Raw genomic sequence first — 16,657 nt, 5'->3', positions numbered from 1 at the left:
GTAAAATGAAATAATCATTGATTTCTTACAAGACGCATCAATCTTTATACCATTATGGAGAGGAAGGAAAATAGTGGCTTGAGTAATAATCAGAGTAATAACTTTTGAATTTCAGTGTGGAAATAGCAACACATACACATACACAAACATACGCATACATTTAACAAATAAGGATTTTAAACATATTTTCTCATTTTTATAATTTGAAAGCGCTCAAAGCATACCGAACACAAATACCTTTCAGTTCCGGGTTGCTGAGTATGTCCTGCTTAATAAATCATCACCACGTGGCACGTTGGCTCTTATAAATAACCACTAAAATGAAGGCTGTCTAAGAGCGTAGATCTAGCCAGTTATTAATGTTACCGCTTAGCACCTGGGTAGTCTATGAGAGTCGCTGCTCAGTGAGAACAGAGAGGTCCATTGCATTTGCGTTAGAAAGGTCTTTCTGTAACGTCCCTATTTGGAAAAGAAAAAGGAAAAGACACTGAAACAACTTTTCCTTTTCCTCTCCAAGCAGCAGTTATGAAAAGCCTCTCTACATAAAATTGAACAGAGAAAAAAAGGCTTTCACAGCAATCAGTTTCTGAGGTATTTAAAATTCCCTTACTTGACATAGTTAAAAAGTAATATTACTGCTACCACAAATTTGCTAGAAAGATAATGACAGATCTGTCCTGAGCTTCAAATAGCAGGCACTTGCTCATTGTTCTTTCACAATGAAATACCAAATTTTCACTCATGTTTGGAAATCAAATGACAAAATCCTTTGACTACAGCTACGTACAGCGAAGGCACTAATTAGAAAATTCCTTGGCAAATGACAAAGCCAAGACTCATTTCTGTTCAAGACCATGATGTTTAAACTTATTCAGGTAAATAAGAAATGCACAAGACGAGGACAATCAGATATATTTGTGTAACCTAAACAGATTTATTCCCAAATAATTTGTAGCAGATTCTTTTTTTTTTAATTTCCATATAAAAAGTGTACCTTCAAATTTTCTAAAAAAACCCCCAGCAGCACCTTTCATTTCCCACCTTCTCCTAAGCTGTAAATCTCTTCCCGCTGTATATGCTATGCATGTCAGGGAACAAGTTCCTTGTTTTTTTTAATTTATCCAATCACATCATCTTTGTCTTTGTACCCATCAGATTTCACACTCAAGCTGAGAATTTTCATTAAGGTTTGCAAAAGGGCAGATTTGGGGACACAGCTAATCATGATTCCTTTATTCTACCCAAGTATTATAAAACATTCTGGGAAATGTAAACTTTCCAAAGCTTTTTGCCATTTGAACATTTTGATTTAGAACGAATCCTCAGTTCTTCAGTTGTTTTGGTTTGTGCATTTAAACAGAAACTTTTTCTCTTCTCATGCTAGAAATCCCACTTCACACAGAGGCTCATTAACTACAATTTAGAATGGTGTAGGAATGATTACTCTACTGTAATGCTGCTGTTTCTTAGCAACCGTGAGAGATATGGTGAAGGATGTGAAAGAGAGACCCAAATAACATCGTTTCCAGATTGAGAACTTCCACCTAGACTAACCTGTTAGTGGTAAATTAATTTTAAATTTCCATTTGCCTTCTTCAATGCTATATCCCTTGCAGGCTCTAACAGTGTGATTTTCACAGTCCAAGATGGCACTTAAGCATTTAATTTCCACCGGGCTGATAATACCTGCTAGCTACTCCAAAAAACTTGTAAAATTTCATTAGAAAAATATTTTCCTGCTTCCTTCCCACATAATGACTTATGTCTAGCACTAACTCCTCACTTCATGGGAGTTTTACCAAAGTCAAACTGCAAGGTTAGGCCTGCTTCAGTGTTAAAACAATAAACAAAATTTATTTTATTTATTTTATTAATAGCAAAATTGGCAATTACATTTTCCCCCATAATGCCAGTAAAGTATTTTGAGCATTTAAATTGCTTTACTCTACTCTGAAGGTAATTATTTCATATATTAACCAATTTTACACTGCAAGATAAACAATGCTGTCACTGATTTTCAAAAATATTAACAGAATTTAAAAAACGGTCTGACAGCTGGAAGTCCAATTGAAAATCAAACTCCTTTAATACTTGCAGAATCTTTTTATGCCTTGCTATGTAGTCCTACTCTGCAATTGCTACTTGCATATGACATTGTCAATACTGCAGATTTAATTTTTACTCTGGAAGGGATGGAAGATCGGTCTCTGCCATCCTATTTATATTTTGCTTTTTGAGCACAGGAATGTCTGAAACGGAAAACCACATAGCAGACTTCAAAGTACCAAAGCGAGGATATAAATGAACTAATGGCTTAAAATAACATGAACCACGTAGTCAGATTTTGGTCTATGCATCTGAGACGCACAGAATGTGTGGCCATGGGAGATGCGCATGGTAACGCTGCTGCTCCTCACAGCCTCTGGAGCTGGGAAATTCCCAGCTGGAAGGGATGGAGGTCTGTGTGAGTATTGATAGACTCATGGCTAACCTGAGCGTCACAACCCCCACCACGGTGCAAAAGTCATAGAATCACAGAATTGCCTAGGTTGGAAGGGACCTTTAAGATCATTGAGTCCAACCATGTCTTCACCTCCAGTGTGTAAGGAAGTGCTGCAGCCTGTCATGGGAAATGCATCTGGCACAAAATGAGGAAAGACCAGTGGTGCTAGGATGCAATGTGGTAATCTGTCAGCCTTTCTACACCAGGACCTTCCTAATAGAGTCCAGGCCAAAGTGCCTTGCTGCTGTCTCACCTATAGCACAAGGTGCTCCTCATCAGCAAATCAAGGGTTTCACTGCCCAGCTGCACCTGGGGCTTGAAATGGAAGAGAGATGGGAGGAGGATGAGTTACCCACCACACCCACAGGGGGAGTAGGCACTTGTGGAAGGCTGAAATGCCAGACGGACAAATTGCAAGGTGGGTGTGTAGCTCCTTGGTACTGGTGGTGTATCTTATGGCTCTTGGGGTTGTTACTTGTTGGAGGCTGTGAGAAACTTTTGTGCTGGTATTATGATGTACTTTGTTTTTCTTGCCTGGGCATTTGCTGCTGTGAGAGGTTGTGGGCTGGGCTGGAAGGAGCTTTGTTCTGACTTGGTGGCCATTCTGTGCAGCCTACAATAGAGAGCTTAGGGCCTGCATAGAGAATCTCTGCAAAGGACAGTAGCTTTTTCATGGCGCTACAGAGCATGTATAGGGGTCTCATGGTCCTTCTCTGTTGCTCTGGCAGCAGGCACAGGTGGAACCAGGGTTTCTCTGGGTGGTCACTACAGTTTTGCTTCACTGTCTTATGGAACTGAGAGTGGATCCAACTGCTTGTCCAAGTTGGTTTTGTTTGTTTGTTTGTTGTTTTTTTTTTTTTTTGCTGAAAGAAGCCTATTTAAGCATATAAAAATCTGAAGCTGTAATTCTTTAATCATAAACTTATAGTGGTGTCTGGCAGGGCATTCTGTAAGTCCTGCATGAACCAAGAAGCCATCTCTGAAGGCCCTGTGTGCTAATGCGTCCACTGGTCTGTTTGACTATGTATTTAAAGCATTCCTGTTTACTCTGTGACTTTAATATTCAGGTTAGTTTGGCAGCGTTTGAATTTTTGCCTGTTTAGGTTGTGTGGTTATCTGGGTTTGTTTGTTTGTTTTTTAAAGCAGAAATATTCTTTAACAGTCAGAAAGAAAGAAACTGTTCAATTAACCAATACAAGCAAGTACCTGCTCCATGCCCAACGGTGTTCACAGGAAGACTGTTTTCTTCCAATGTAAGCTCAAAGGGTCCCTCAGAATACTGTTTTATTATATTTCAGCTGCTTTCTGTTGAGGTATTTTATTTTCATCTGTGAGGCAGATGAATGTTTAACTCCTTTAATATTCAAATGAATACCATCAAGGCTTGATTAGTTTATTTCTGGCAGCATTATTTCTGAACATCATGCCAATTGCTTTCCATAGTAGTCTTGCTCCTGCGTTGTATTTCAGTAACTTTCTCTGATGTGCTTTCCCTGCATAACTCAGAGTGACTTTGTAGCACAGTCTTCAAAAGGGGAAAAATGACTTTTCCCTTGTCTCCCCATACAATAAAACTTAAGAAAACCTTTGTGCTAACAAATTCCAAACTTGTTGCTTGCAGGTAGATGGAAGAAAAGATCATACTCGGTTTGGAGTCTTATTTCCATAAAGCAGCCTGCATCTCTCTCTTCTCCCATAGTCTGGAGCTGAAGAGAGTCCGTGTTCTTAGCCTTGCCATACCCTGAATTCATAAAAGCTGAATGAAAGATTTGGTGTTCCTGGTTGTAGATGCAGTGGAGCAACTCAAGACCTGGTCCTCGCAGTGTTCAGTTGAGTGACCACCTGGAGGGCATCTCGCCTCCCTTCCTTTGTACGGAAAGTCAAGCCTGTAGGAGGAAGGCTAAAGTACCTTAAGTCTTTCCCATGTGGCTTAGGATGAGGCTGGAATCTGCAAGAGGACTCTGGAATACTCCCTCTGTTAAGATATAACCTAAAACCTACCAAACTTTGTTTCTTTCACCCATTCTTGTAACTGGAAAAGTTGTCTTCCCCCCCGCCCTTCAGTCTGCTTAGATTTTTTCCATGGGAAAGTTATAGCACTATGAAGAAAGGAGTAAGGCTAACTATAATTCATAGGTTCTAACATTCTTTTCTTTTTTCTTTTTTTTTTTCTGGTTAAAAATCAGATTCCTAAGACAGATGGTCTGTTTAGTCTATCTTAGGTCACTTCAGGAACAGTTCTACTTCTGTAAGACTGTTTTTTCCCTGCTATATATGGCTTTGTTATAACAAGATTAAAATAAAAACTCCAGATGTTCAATGTATAAAATCACTTTGTCAGGTTTGCCAGAAAGTGTATCTGCTCCTCAGCAACCGTACTTGGTATTAATTTGCCTCCTGGCCTCATGCACTGTTAATCTGTAAAACAATACGTCGTCAGTCTATAGGCTGGGAGTAGATGGTGTGTTTTTAATTGTGCAGAAATCCACCTTGCTCTTTTCCAGGTGTAATTTACACCTGCAAAGTGCTTCTAGTGGGCATTAGGCAAGTTGTGTCCACAACTATCTACAGGAGATAGTTATATTTTAGTATTATTTAAGGGGGGGAAGTTTGCCATTAGGTGTCAACAATGGCTAGTGGCTACGTGATATGTAAATACAGGATATTATTGACAGACCTCCAGGTGTAGTGTGCTGATGTCTTAGACTGTCTCTTTTCTGCTTTCGAAGCCAGCTGGTGCAGAAGGTGGCTGCACCTGGCTCCTAGAGGAACGTTAGCTTCCCAAGATGTGAGGGCAGTGCCTGCTGTGGTGACTAAGGATCGGTAACACCTGAGGTGGTGCTGGGAGGGATTCATCTGAATGGAACCTAGGGAGACAAGAATGGATCGTGAATGTGATCTGATAGCATAAGATACGCACACGTGATACACTGATCTCAAGCGTTGTTTGGCTACTGTTGGGATCAGTGGGCAATCTAGCCTAATCTACAGATATTAACTGAAGTAATGACACTATCTAGAAAGACTGGAGCTTGTATCTAAAAGACTATCAGTGTTGAAAATGAGATGGAGTTAAGGACAGACTTTTAGCAAAGGTTATTCTGTCTGCTTGCATGGAAAGCAAAGGTAGGGCAACAACTTGGTTTGGTGAAGGAAATTTTTGTTTATATCGCTGAACTAAGCTTCAATTTGCTGTGTATTGTTTCAGTATCACAGAAACATGAGGATGAAGGAACAAACTTTTTATCAATAATCTAATCCATTCCTTTTTCTGAGATAAGACTAGCAGGCTAGAAGAGATACTTGTCTAATCTGTTCTTAAAGACGAACATCCCTTCATAGCTTAATGCAATGCTTGACAGTTTGAAAGATTTTCTTAATGTCAGACTAAATCTCCCTGGCTGCAAATATGCTGAGTGCTTCTTGTTCTGTCTCCAGCAGACATCAATCCCTCTGCGCATTAACTAACTTTAACAAACTTCCAGTACGTGTGTGCGGGGAAAACGTTGTCCTGTAGTGATCTCATTTCTAGATTAAATAAGATGACCCTGAGAAGTGAGAGAAGGAAAACAACATTATCTGCTACAGCTGTTTATTAGTAAATCTTCAACCTGTGCTTCTACCAGCAAGATTACTGTCAGAGCCCTATTAATGGAAGGCTATGCCTCAGATGGACCTGATTTTGGAGTTTGTTATATTTCAAGACAGGTTTCATCTGGCTTTCTAGAATTGGAGGTTTAGTGCCAGGTTACCAGATCTTGTCACCTTAGAACTGGATTTATTATTCCTTCCGCTGAGGCATTGCCTGAGATGAAGCAACAGAGGGCAGATGGTTTTTAAAGCACAAATTCACACCCTAGAAAGCCAGCTTCCTGCAGAAAAATCTTAACAGACAGGATCAGAAAATGTCCATATTCCTTGGCCTGCACACAAGAGAGCTTGGCAGCAACCAACCTCTTGACAAGATTATGGTGTAGGTGGCTGTTATATGTAAAGTCCACAGAAACTGTATTATGTGGAAGAAGTGGAACTTGGGTTATGAAGAACACAGAGTGACTTCACATGCTGTGGGGAATACTTTCACTCTGTGACTTCCAGGGGGTTTCCTGGGGAGACTGTGGTCTTTGACCATGGTGTGTGTATCTCAGTCATGGAAGAAAGCCTGCGTCTATCACTTGATCAGGATCTCTCTTTGTGCTTGATCCCACCCTGTATTTTGAAAGGCTTGTATCAGAAAATATGCCAGCAGTCATGAGCATATGAATTCTGCCGAACTTCTTTTGTTCTTGTAAATTCTCTTTGGGTGAAAAGCTTTCCTCATTTCAGTAAGAGGCTCCAGTATTAAAGGGGAAAAGCAAAACAACACCCAATAGTTTCAAATTGGGGATTCTATTTTTATTCCAAACATGCTTTCACTGCCAGAGATCTAGACAGTTGGAATCGGAAGCAAATGGAAAGATGGGGAGGGGGGCAAACATGAGTGTGTTAGCTGAATTGCTAGAAAATATGAATCTTCTACTTCTGTTTGTAACCCTCCTTTATTGTCTTATTGTATGCGGTAGCACTGCTTATTGGAAAAAAATAATTACAGTCATCTGTTTAATATGACAGAGTGTCAAGTGTGGTTAAGATAAATTAGTTCTCAAACTGCAGTCCTTCATGAAAGACTTCTGAAAGACCATATTGGATGCATATGTATCTTTCATATTTAAGACGATGTGTTAACTTCAGAGGTGCAGCTTCCTTCTCAGGGATGGAAGTTCTCTTGTAACATACCTATAGAAGTACCTACAGTGACCATGCACTGCATTGATATTAGTATTTATTGGTTTTTAATAAAACATCTTGGGGTTCTTCCTGCACGAATTCATAGTGAAAGACACTCCTGACCTAAAAACAGTAAAGGTAAACAGGCAAAGCAGACCAGGAGTGGGAGGAGAAACAGACACAAGTGAAATATTTGCTTAAGGCTGTGATTTAGACCCTGCTGTCAGTCCAGTACTTCATCCATCAGCTTTTGAAAGGATATCATATGGGAGGCTGCACAAAGAAATCGGACTGGTATCTTTACAATGTCCTTAACCTTCAAATCCTATTTGCTTTGAAATTCAGGAAAGTGTTACTTAACAGAAATCTGGAGTGGCTAAGTTTGTTCTACGATATACAAATGACAGTTTCAATGTATTAAATTGGTGGACAAACTGTTAATATGGAAGTCCAGGCTTAATATGAATACAGTATTACTAATACATGCACCCACTGGGATGTTACATGAAGAAAGGAATCCTGCCACTCTGTTTTGTTTGTTTCTTTGTTTTTAGTCATGGAAAAACTGAAAAGAGAGGAAGAAAAAAAACCCCAAACCTGGAAAACCTTACTCAGATATTTTCTTTCCATTATTTTTACATATTAGCATGTGGAAACATGGTGAAGCTTCTTAAATACTGCCATTTTTTGTTACTCTGCATGTGTTTATTGCTGTATACTCTGTTAGAGCAGCTCTGAATTACATAAACCCCAAATCAGCTTTCCATCTGTTGAAATCTGCCATATCTGGGCATATCCCAAGAGTATCCTCCCAATACCATTTAACTGTAGGCATCTAACATTTTCTCTGTGATGTCTGCTCTACATGAGTAACTGTGCTATTGCAGAATTGGTCACCCTGCTTTCAGTGCCTGTCCCGAGATAAACTTTTATTTGCCTTTTCACTGTAAATTGTTTTAGGCAAGCCAGCCTCTGTTTCCCCCTTACTATCATGAAAGGTGTGTGTGTATATATATGAGCCCAAGAGAAAGTAACTTTACATACCAATTTTATGTGTGTTTGTGTATATAAACTATTTCTTTTTTGGTGGATCTGCTAAAAACAAAACAGAAAAACCTCAACAAGAGAGATGTGCTACTTCAACTCCTGGTACAATCCAGGTGTGCTATCCTCAAGGCCTGAGAAAGAGCTGCAAAAGGCCAGGATGTAGGTTTTTCCCAGCAAAGCAGCAGCAGCATTGTGTGCGGCTCTCTCTGGGGAGGCAGCTTCCAGGCCATGGTGCTCCCCAGGGTCAGCTATGGGGAGGCAGAGATTGATTTACCCCCAATACCAGTCTGCAGTTTTGGTGGCGCAAAAATGCTCTGTAACATTCTCTTCTTCCCCAGAGCTGCTATTACCCAGTGTACCTCTCAAGAGTTGCAGAGCCTGCACCTTCTATGACTTATTCAGGTCTTGACATTTGTTAAAAATACTTAAAACTTAGCTTTAAAGCCTCACCTACTGATGTGTGTGCGCCTCCCATTCATGATTACAGGGCTTGATCATTACTCGAGTGAAAAACGTGAACCAACAAGATAATGATTTCCATTCTGCAGGATGCTGTTCTTCTTGCTAAGCTGTTTCTGATGTTCTGTGTATTCTTATGAAGGAAACTGCTTTTATATTGCTTGTTATGTTTCTGCCTCTAGGGATGCTGTCAAAAAAACCTACTGAAGCCTATGACTTGAAAGTATTTAGCTTTTCTATATATAGCATTTCCTTACTTAAGGAAAATTACTTTTGTCCATTTTATATATGTATAATGAAGCTTAGTTATATTCAATTGTATGCTGTTAGCATACAAAAAAATGTTTTCAGCCCCCAAAAATGTTAGACCAAGACATTTCAAACCAAATGAATTCAAGTAGATAGCTGTAAAACTTTCAGCAACAAAATTGCTGTGAGTTTCACGAGCTTTATGATGTCATGTGTATTTTTATCACTTTATCATGGTAAAGAAGCCACATTGCTTTAAAAGCAAGCTAAGTACTTATTTAACCTTATTTTCAATCTCTTTAATAATATATGATCTGTAGAGCAGACAGAACTTGTATTTTAGTCATTTATTAAGTGAGTAAGCATGGGCATCAACTGTCCCTAAATTATAATCCCTATTAAGAAGTGTAACTACTGCTTTAATGTCTGTGAAAGTGAGGAAAGAAACAAAGTATTCCAGAATTAGTTGTATCATAATGGTGCACATGCTATCTGAATTTCCATCAAATGTGGCTATGAGGAAGAAGGAACTCTCCAAATATAGAAAAGCTGTTTCAGTAATGAGTATATAATCAAAAATCCTCACAGTCTGTGGTTGCCTGCGTTGGTTGTTTAGTGTGTCTAGTCATTCTTTATTTCAGTGCACAGCCAGAGGTATTTCACATGCACCTTTCTACCTCCTTGTCATTGACTGCAATAACTGCAAGGAAATGAAATTCTGTTCTATGAAAATACGGAAAACACTGAATAATGGCTCCCCCCACCACCATCATCCTTATTCTCTTCCTACACATCACTTCTCTCCGTCTTAATACTGCTCAGCTGTTGCTAAGGCAATATTTTCCTAGAGAAGTTCTAAAAGGTAAATACACAGAGGTTTAAGCAGTGCAAGAGCAACAGTTACCCATCTTCTGGACGTGGATGGGCAAGTGTAGACATAGCTTTTGGGAATTTGAAAGCTGCACAAACATCTTGGCTGCAGAATCATGCAATGTGAGCGTGTTTCTGCTGCACCAGGGCGGAGCTGTGCTCGCCCTGTCTCTCTCCCTGGGCAGGACGGTGTGTCCTCTTCTGCTCTGGCAGATCCCACACAAGATGTTGCCGACTGAGGACAGATGAAGTGGGCTGGGCATTTAGGGTTAGCGATCCAGAGAGATGCTGTGATGGAAAATGTTTCTAGCCACCCTGGTGATGGAAGACAAAACTTAGGTGTCAGGGTGCTGCAAAGGGCAGACTCAGCTCTGACTTGAGTTTGATTCAGCTAAGCCAGGTCAGTGGTGGAGTGGAAAGGTGGATGCAGGCACTGTGTTGGTGTTCTGGTGAACCTGTACCATCTTGGCAATTCCCCTGCTTCAAGTCCTTTCCCTAAAGCCTCCCTTGGTGCATTTCTGTGCTCTTATCCTTGTGTCATTGGCAGAAGAACATTGAAAGAGACATTCTTGTCCTAAGTGAAGGAGAGTTTGGTTTCTAGAAGCACCTTCACTGCCTTTTCACGGCTGTTTAAAGCTGCTTCTTACTTTCTAGAGGCAATCTCTGTGAATCCTCTTACAATATCTTCTCATTTAAAATTATTAGAACTTTTAGGAAAACATATTGTTAAACTTGGGTGGGGGGTATCTGCATGCCATGGGTCATCACAATACTCTGCAAAAGGGGGCTAGGTTCTGTTTTCCTTTATTCCTTGTGATTAAGCTGTGTCACTAGAAAGCAGTGACCTCCTTTGATCAGTGACAGTCGCAGGCTGCTGTGTCTGGAGAGAAATGCAATTCTCCTCTGGACCTGCTATTCAAGCCCAATGATTTGATCTTACAGAGGTGAGATCTTACTGTCTCTCCAAGTAGGTGTTTGTTCAGGAATGCACTCTGGAAACACCAGGGAGGCTCTTTTTATCTGTGGAGACGCTATTGTGTTCTCACTTTCTGGAAAATATTGCATCTACCTGTTTCAGTGTTTCAAAATCAAATTAACTTTCTTGTTCTCAACATGCTTTACTAATCAAGATGACACCGATCTCATTTGCAAGCCTACTGTCTGTATTGTTTGTTTGCCAGAGGAGGCAGGTTAGTTCCTCTGGCAAGGCACATCTGTTTCTAATACCTCTAGTGACAAAGACAAGACAATATCTCACTCCCATCAGTTTTCCCTTTCATGAAATATAACCTGATAGCATTTACTCACTTTCATAGTGGCAGAAATCATAAACCTAAGAATATTTGAGAATAAATGAATTAAGGAAGAAGAAGAATCAGGCTGATACTGGAAGAGTTGAGGCTTGCAAAAGAATAGCATATTGGCTGAGGCACAGGGGAAATGAGATCAGTTATAGGCTAGAAAGATGAGGGTATAGGGAGGACAAACACAAACAAATTATTAGTGTAAAAGGTGAGGATGGGTGGAAAGATAAGGAATACAAAAACATTCTAGAGGTTAGATGGAGAATATAGCCAAAATCTTGGTATGTGCATTCCTGCAAGGGATTTAACCTCTTTGGTAGCATGTGGCAGTCAAAGGGAGGGTGCATGAGGACTTTTGACCTTCCTTGCCTTCTGCATGCCAAAGTACGCTGTATGTGCCAGGCCTTTTCTCCAAGCATGAGGTATTTCTGCATGTCCTCCCAGGATGCAGTTCCACTCACTGTTCTTGATGGAGTCAAAACATCCATATTTACCAGCACAAGCTGCTGCATGTAGCAACATAACATTGAAAGTGGCTGTGTGTTTTGATTCTTCATAGCTATGCTCTTAAACACCTAGCCCAACTTTCTCTTGAACTTATTGAAGTGAATGGTAACAATTGGTTAAAAAGAACCCTAGTTCACAGTTTGGAAGTCCGCCTCAAAACTACAAGAGACCTCGTGGTCTGGAGGATAAACAGATACCAGCTGACTAACAACAGAGTACTGGGACTGCTCGAAGCCCTCAGGCATCTGATTTAATCCAAATTTTAAAGTTAAATCATGGAATTGTGGAGAACACTGGTATTCATCGTCCTTAAAATGATTTGTTCTTGGCTTTCCGTCAATTCTGTATGATTTCTGTAAGGGGAAGTGCTTTGTGGAGAAATGCCAGTGGTGACTGTTCTGGATGAGTATACTGGTCTGGTTTTTTTTTGTGGTGGTGTTTTTTTGTGTGGTTTTTTTGGTTGTTTTGGGGTTTTTTGGGGGGCAGCGGTGCAGGCAAGAGTGAAATCTCGGCCGTATCTGCCCCAAGGATACAAAGTGTTATGTCATTCCTTCTTATGCAGTATGATATCTGATACCAGCCTTTAAGAATTGATATGGAAATAGACTCTTAAAAACAAGCACAGGTAAGACAGAAGCCAGAGAGACCTCATAGCTGAGGTCAGGTGAGATTTATATGAGAGAAGCTGGTTTCTGATACAGATGAGTTTTAATCACTGGACAAAAACTTCCTCTTTTAGTTAGCCTGGTATGTTTAAAAGGCACCAGTTAGTCCAAGTTGGTAAGAATGAGGTATACTGGCACTCTGCGAAGTTTCTGGAAGCAGTCTTTACATGTACTTGGGCTTGAACTTTTTATCCCATTCCTAAATCTGTAATACAAGTCAACATTTTTCCTCACTGGTTCTTTATCATTTTCTGAGAAATCCAGTAGCTGTGCATCATAATGACTGTACTGATTATTTTTGCATCTACTACTAAATGTTTCTCCTAACAGTAGAGATCACTAATGAAATAATGTATCAAAATAGTAACAAGTATCAAAATATTGAGGCACCAACTACAACTTGCTTTGAAATGAACGTGAAGGTCACTCTTGGTACTCTTAACCTCCCTGACTTCTGGGAGTGAAGGGGAAATGATGTACAAATACACAAAGCTAAAATTAAATGCGAGTAAACAAAACCCACAGACATTCACCTGGCATAACACTACATGGTCCAGAGGTTTTGTTGGAAAAATCACCTGAAGGATGGTTATCTTAATTAAAAAAAAAAACCCACAAAACAACAAAACCAAACACAAATAACTCAAAAACCTCACTTTGAAAAGTCAAAGAAACTTGTATTTGTTTGATCTGTGTCTGTCAGTGATTTGACCATGTAAATTATTTGCTCTAAAAGTAAAGTACTTGGAAAGGAAACAGTAACACAATAATAGTGTTAATACATTTCTTCAAAGAGAAAGAGAGAAAACTTTAGTTTTTCCTGTAACCAGCTACTTGGTTAAACAAAGTTAATGCCAGAAATGAGATGCTCATTGGTGGTCGTGAGGTATTCTGCTAATTTTACTATTTGTATTTCATAAGATTATATTTCATATTAAGAAGACCAAAGGGAATGTCTTTTATGGTGAAGTGCTTGTTTCATATCATAGATGGAAATAACCTTCCTGCTCTATTGTCTGTTGTTACACCAAGAGATGTTAGACAAAACCTGTATCTGTACAGAGGGACTGGTCACACTGTTCCTCTGTAGGAAGGCTAGACAGAACCAACTGATAAAACTTGACTTAAAACAGAATCTGTACCAAGGAGGGATTTGTGACCACTGGAAAGGACAGCAGAGTGACTTTTGCTCTTTCTCAGCCTTTTCCATTAAAGACAGCTGCCTTAAAAAGCAGAAAAATCACTGGCTACCAGCCAGCATCCGAGCTCAATCTCGGCTTCTCAAGAAGTTTGGGTCTTAGGTATAAAGTCATAATTATTGCAACAAGTTAGTCTCAGCTTCCTATGAGTAGGCTAGTCTTGTCAGCCTGTAAGATGCCCTTCCATAATTTGGCAGAGAGATTTCTGCAGACAAACAGCAAATAACACACTTTTAATTGGGCAAGGCTCCAAACCCTGGTCTTGGCCTGAGACAACTGCCATGAGAGAGGTCTGCAAGCAGTCCAACAGCCTGGACGCTGTTAGCAGCGCACTAGAAGTCACAGTAATAGTGAAGAATCTCCGCACCCTGCTCTGGCCACAGGGGCTGTCTGTTGTTTTTTTTTTTTTTTTTTTTAAAAACAAACAAACAAAAAAACCCCCCCAAAAAACCCCCAAACCACAAAATACCTGGGACAGAACCTGTAATACGTGCATCTTATTGCCATCTGGATGCAAGCTGAATTCTTTCCCACACTCCACGTTGTTTAATTCATACCGGCCACTGTTATCCTCTGTCTTATGCCAGGACATCTTGTGGGAGGCTATCTGGCATGGGCTGAAACAGTGCCAGGAAGTATATTAATAGATAAACAGTTTAGAGGATAGTGTACTACTGCTCAGGCCCGAAGCTGGGTCCTGCTTTGTTAACGAGAAAAGATAGTCAGCGTTCTTAGAAAGGTACAGGGTCTCATACTTTCATGGGACCTGAGAGGGCCTGTCACCCCAAATCTGATGTTGTGGGTAAAATGTAAATACAGAAGGCTCCCCAGGCAGGTCAGAGTAGTTCTGGAAGAACCTTTCTCATCTATCTCGCCTAAAGTTTTCCTTTTTACCTGGTGTTCATAGCTTTGTTCTCCTGTTAACAACAAAATAGGGTGACCTACCATTCCTACCATGGTTTAGCCTTTGGTGTAGATGAGCAGAAAGGCTAAAAGATTTATTTCTTCAAACAGGAAGTGTGAGGTTTTTAAGGAGATGCACTCATTGCCTTGTCATCCACTATTGTCAAAATATCACATCAAATGGAACCCACCCTCATCCCAGGCCTTTGGCAAGCAGACAGCAATGGTGTATGGCAGGATATTGCTTCATGTTCCTATCTATGAACTTCATCTGGCATCATAAATTCCTGCACCAAGACTTTTCCATATCCACATATTAGAAAAAGCAGAGGCTTTCTGTTCACTGACTGCTAGCAGCATCATAATTTCAGGTGGGAACATCTCAGTTTGGAGCTACAGAGAGCCCCTTACAACTACCATTCGCATAAGTAAGTGTAAAATCAACTTCCTTGTCTGAGAAATGGTCTGTCTCTGACCTGGCAAAATTGTGGCTGGCCTCTGCCTGCTATTTGTGTGTCTGGGTGGCACTAGTGTACCCCATCCTGAAAGTGAGTAGTTCTGGTCAAGAATACAAAATATTTATGCACTAAGATAACTTAACACAACATACTTCATGTGCCTGCTAGGAGAGTCAGATTCTGCTTCACCCGTGGCAAGTCCTTCTGAGGCTACATGTTTTCATATGTCATCCTTTCAAAAGTAGGAAGAAACTATCAAAGCTACTGAGAAGAGTTGTTACATCATACACTATCAGCTATTGTTGCTCAGCTGCCTCATCCACAGATGTTGCTATCGCACAAGCGGGTGAGCTTGGGCTTTAATCCAGTGCTTCACGAAGCTCTTGTTTCCACTTGAGTTTAAAAAGAACAGAAGCCTGAACAAGTTGACCTGTTCAACTAAACTGTCTATTCTGCTTATCCAAGTTGTCTAGTCAACTTGACAAAAGGATTATTTACAATCTTTATTATTGTCACAGTATGATTAGATATTTTTTGCCCTTCAAAGTTTTTACTTCTTTTTCAGTTGGACAAGGCTCACAATCTGACAGTAACTGTGCTGAAGAGGGGTCTGTGTGTAAATCAGCAGCCCAGGTGTTTCCTAGAGGGAACAGTAAAGAGATCAAAAAAAAAATCGCCCGACCAGGCTCTTGGCTCACGTGCCTGCCCTAGCTGCTGCTCTTACAGGCAGTTGCTGCCTGCTCATCCTGAAGTGTCTCTTGCCCACTCCGTCTTGGCAGAGAAACTTGGACACGTGCTTGCCTCCACTTGCAGTGTGATCAAAAAAATCCCTGTAAGAGAGTTTAGAGCATGGGTTCGCATGACATGCTAGTTCATGTCTGTCATCTGTCCCTCTTTTTTCAACTAGCTTTTGTTTTTTCCTTTGTTTTCCAGCAGAAGGGAAGGGAGAGCCCTTTATTAGACCTGTGTTAGAAAGCACTTTGTTACAGACCACTCAAAATAGTTTTTTTTCCTTGGTTGTTGTTTTGTTGTTGCACTTTTTTTTTTCCAGCTTCCATACTTAGAACATGATGTTATCTACCCCTTCAGCTGGCTTGTCTAAAGTCCAATAAATATTATTGCCTATCTGACTTAGACCTTTTTATGTAGAATCAAAACAAGGCTCTGTTAAATCAAAACCCTCTTTGTTCAAACACCCGAGTATTCCCTGTGGCAAAGTATACCTTTTGTTGTGATAAACATTGTTCAAATGACCATTGTGATACTGCAAAAAGAGTTATAAAATGCCTACTTGCACTTTATATCACATAAGCGTGTTACTGATGCCTCAAATAATGAAGCGCTAAATACCTTACGCTAGACTTTCTAATTTACTTTATATTTACAGGAATATATTAGCTCTTGAATGGCATTTAATTCTGTAAAATGGTGATTAAAATATGTAATAGGCATGAAAGATTAATATCACAAAAGTACAGGCAGTTCACGTAGCATGATAAATAACTTGCAGAAAAAATTATTTGCTAAGCATTGCAAATCAAATAATATTACAGCTCCAGAAAAATTATTCACGTCTGCCAGGGCTGTTTTACAACAGTAAATAACATTTAAACATGTTTTTACTAAGTATATATTTATTGTCCAGAATAGAGTTCAGACAACTTATCCAATAATTTTAAATTCATTAATATTTTTGTGCCAGCAGTTGCAGGGAAAGATCTTGGCC

At 39.9% G+C, this 16,657-nt stretch overlaps 2 protein-coding genes across 2 annotated transcripts in view; one reads left to right on the top strand and one right to left on the bottom strand.

Moving 5' to 3' along the window:
• The window catches only part of TNFAIP8L3 (TNF alpha induced protein 8 like 3), a 49,290-nt gene that overhangs the window by 28,317 nt on the left and 4,316 nt on the right, over nucleotides 1-16,657 (bottom strand). The gene's annotated exons all lie outside the window — the stretch shown is intronic.
• GLDN (gliomedin) overlaps nucleotides 2,857-16,657 on the top strand; it is a 121,661-nt gene continuing 107,860 nt past the window's right edge. Inside the window, exon 1 of the mRNA XM_074600735.1 lies at nucleotides 2,857-2,921. The gene's annotated coding sequence lies outside the window, so the exon portion shown is untranslated. The remainder of the gene's footprint in view (nucleotides 2,922-16,657) is intronic.

Source organism: Larus michahellis, chromosome 9 (assembly GCF_964199755.1).
Source record: "Larus michahellis chromosome 9, bLarMic1.1, whole genome shotgun sequence".
Lineage (NCBI taxonomy): Eukaryota > Metazoa > Chordata > Aves > Charadriiformes > Laridae > Larus > Larus michahellis.
This window is presented reverse-complemented; position numbering and strand designations above follow the sequence as displayed.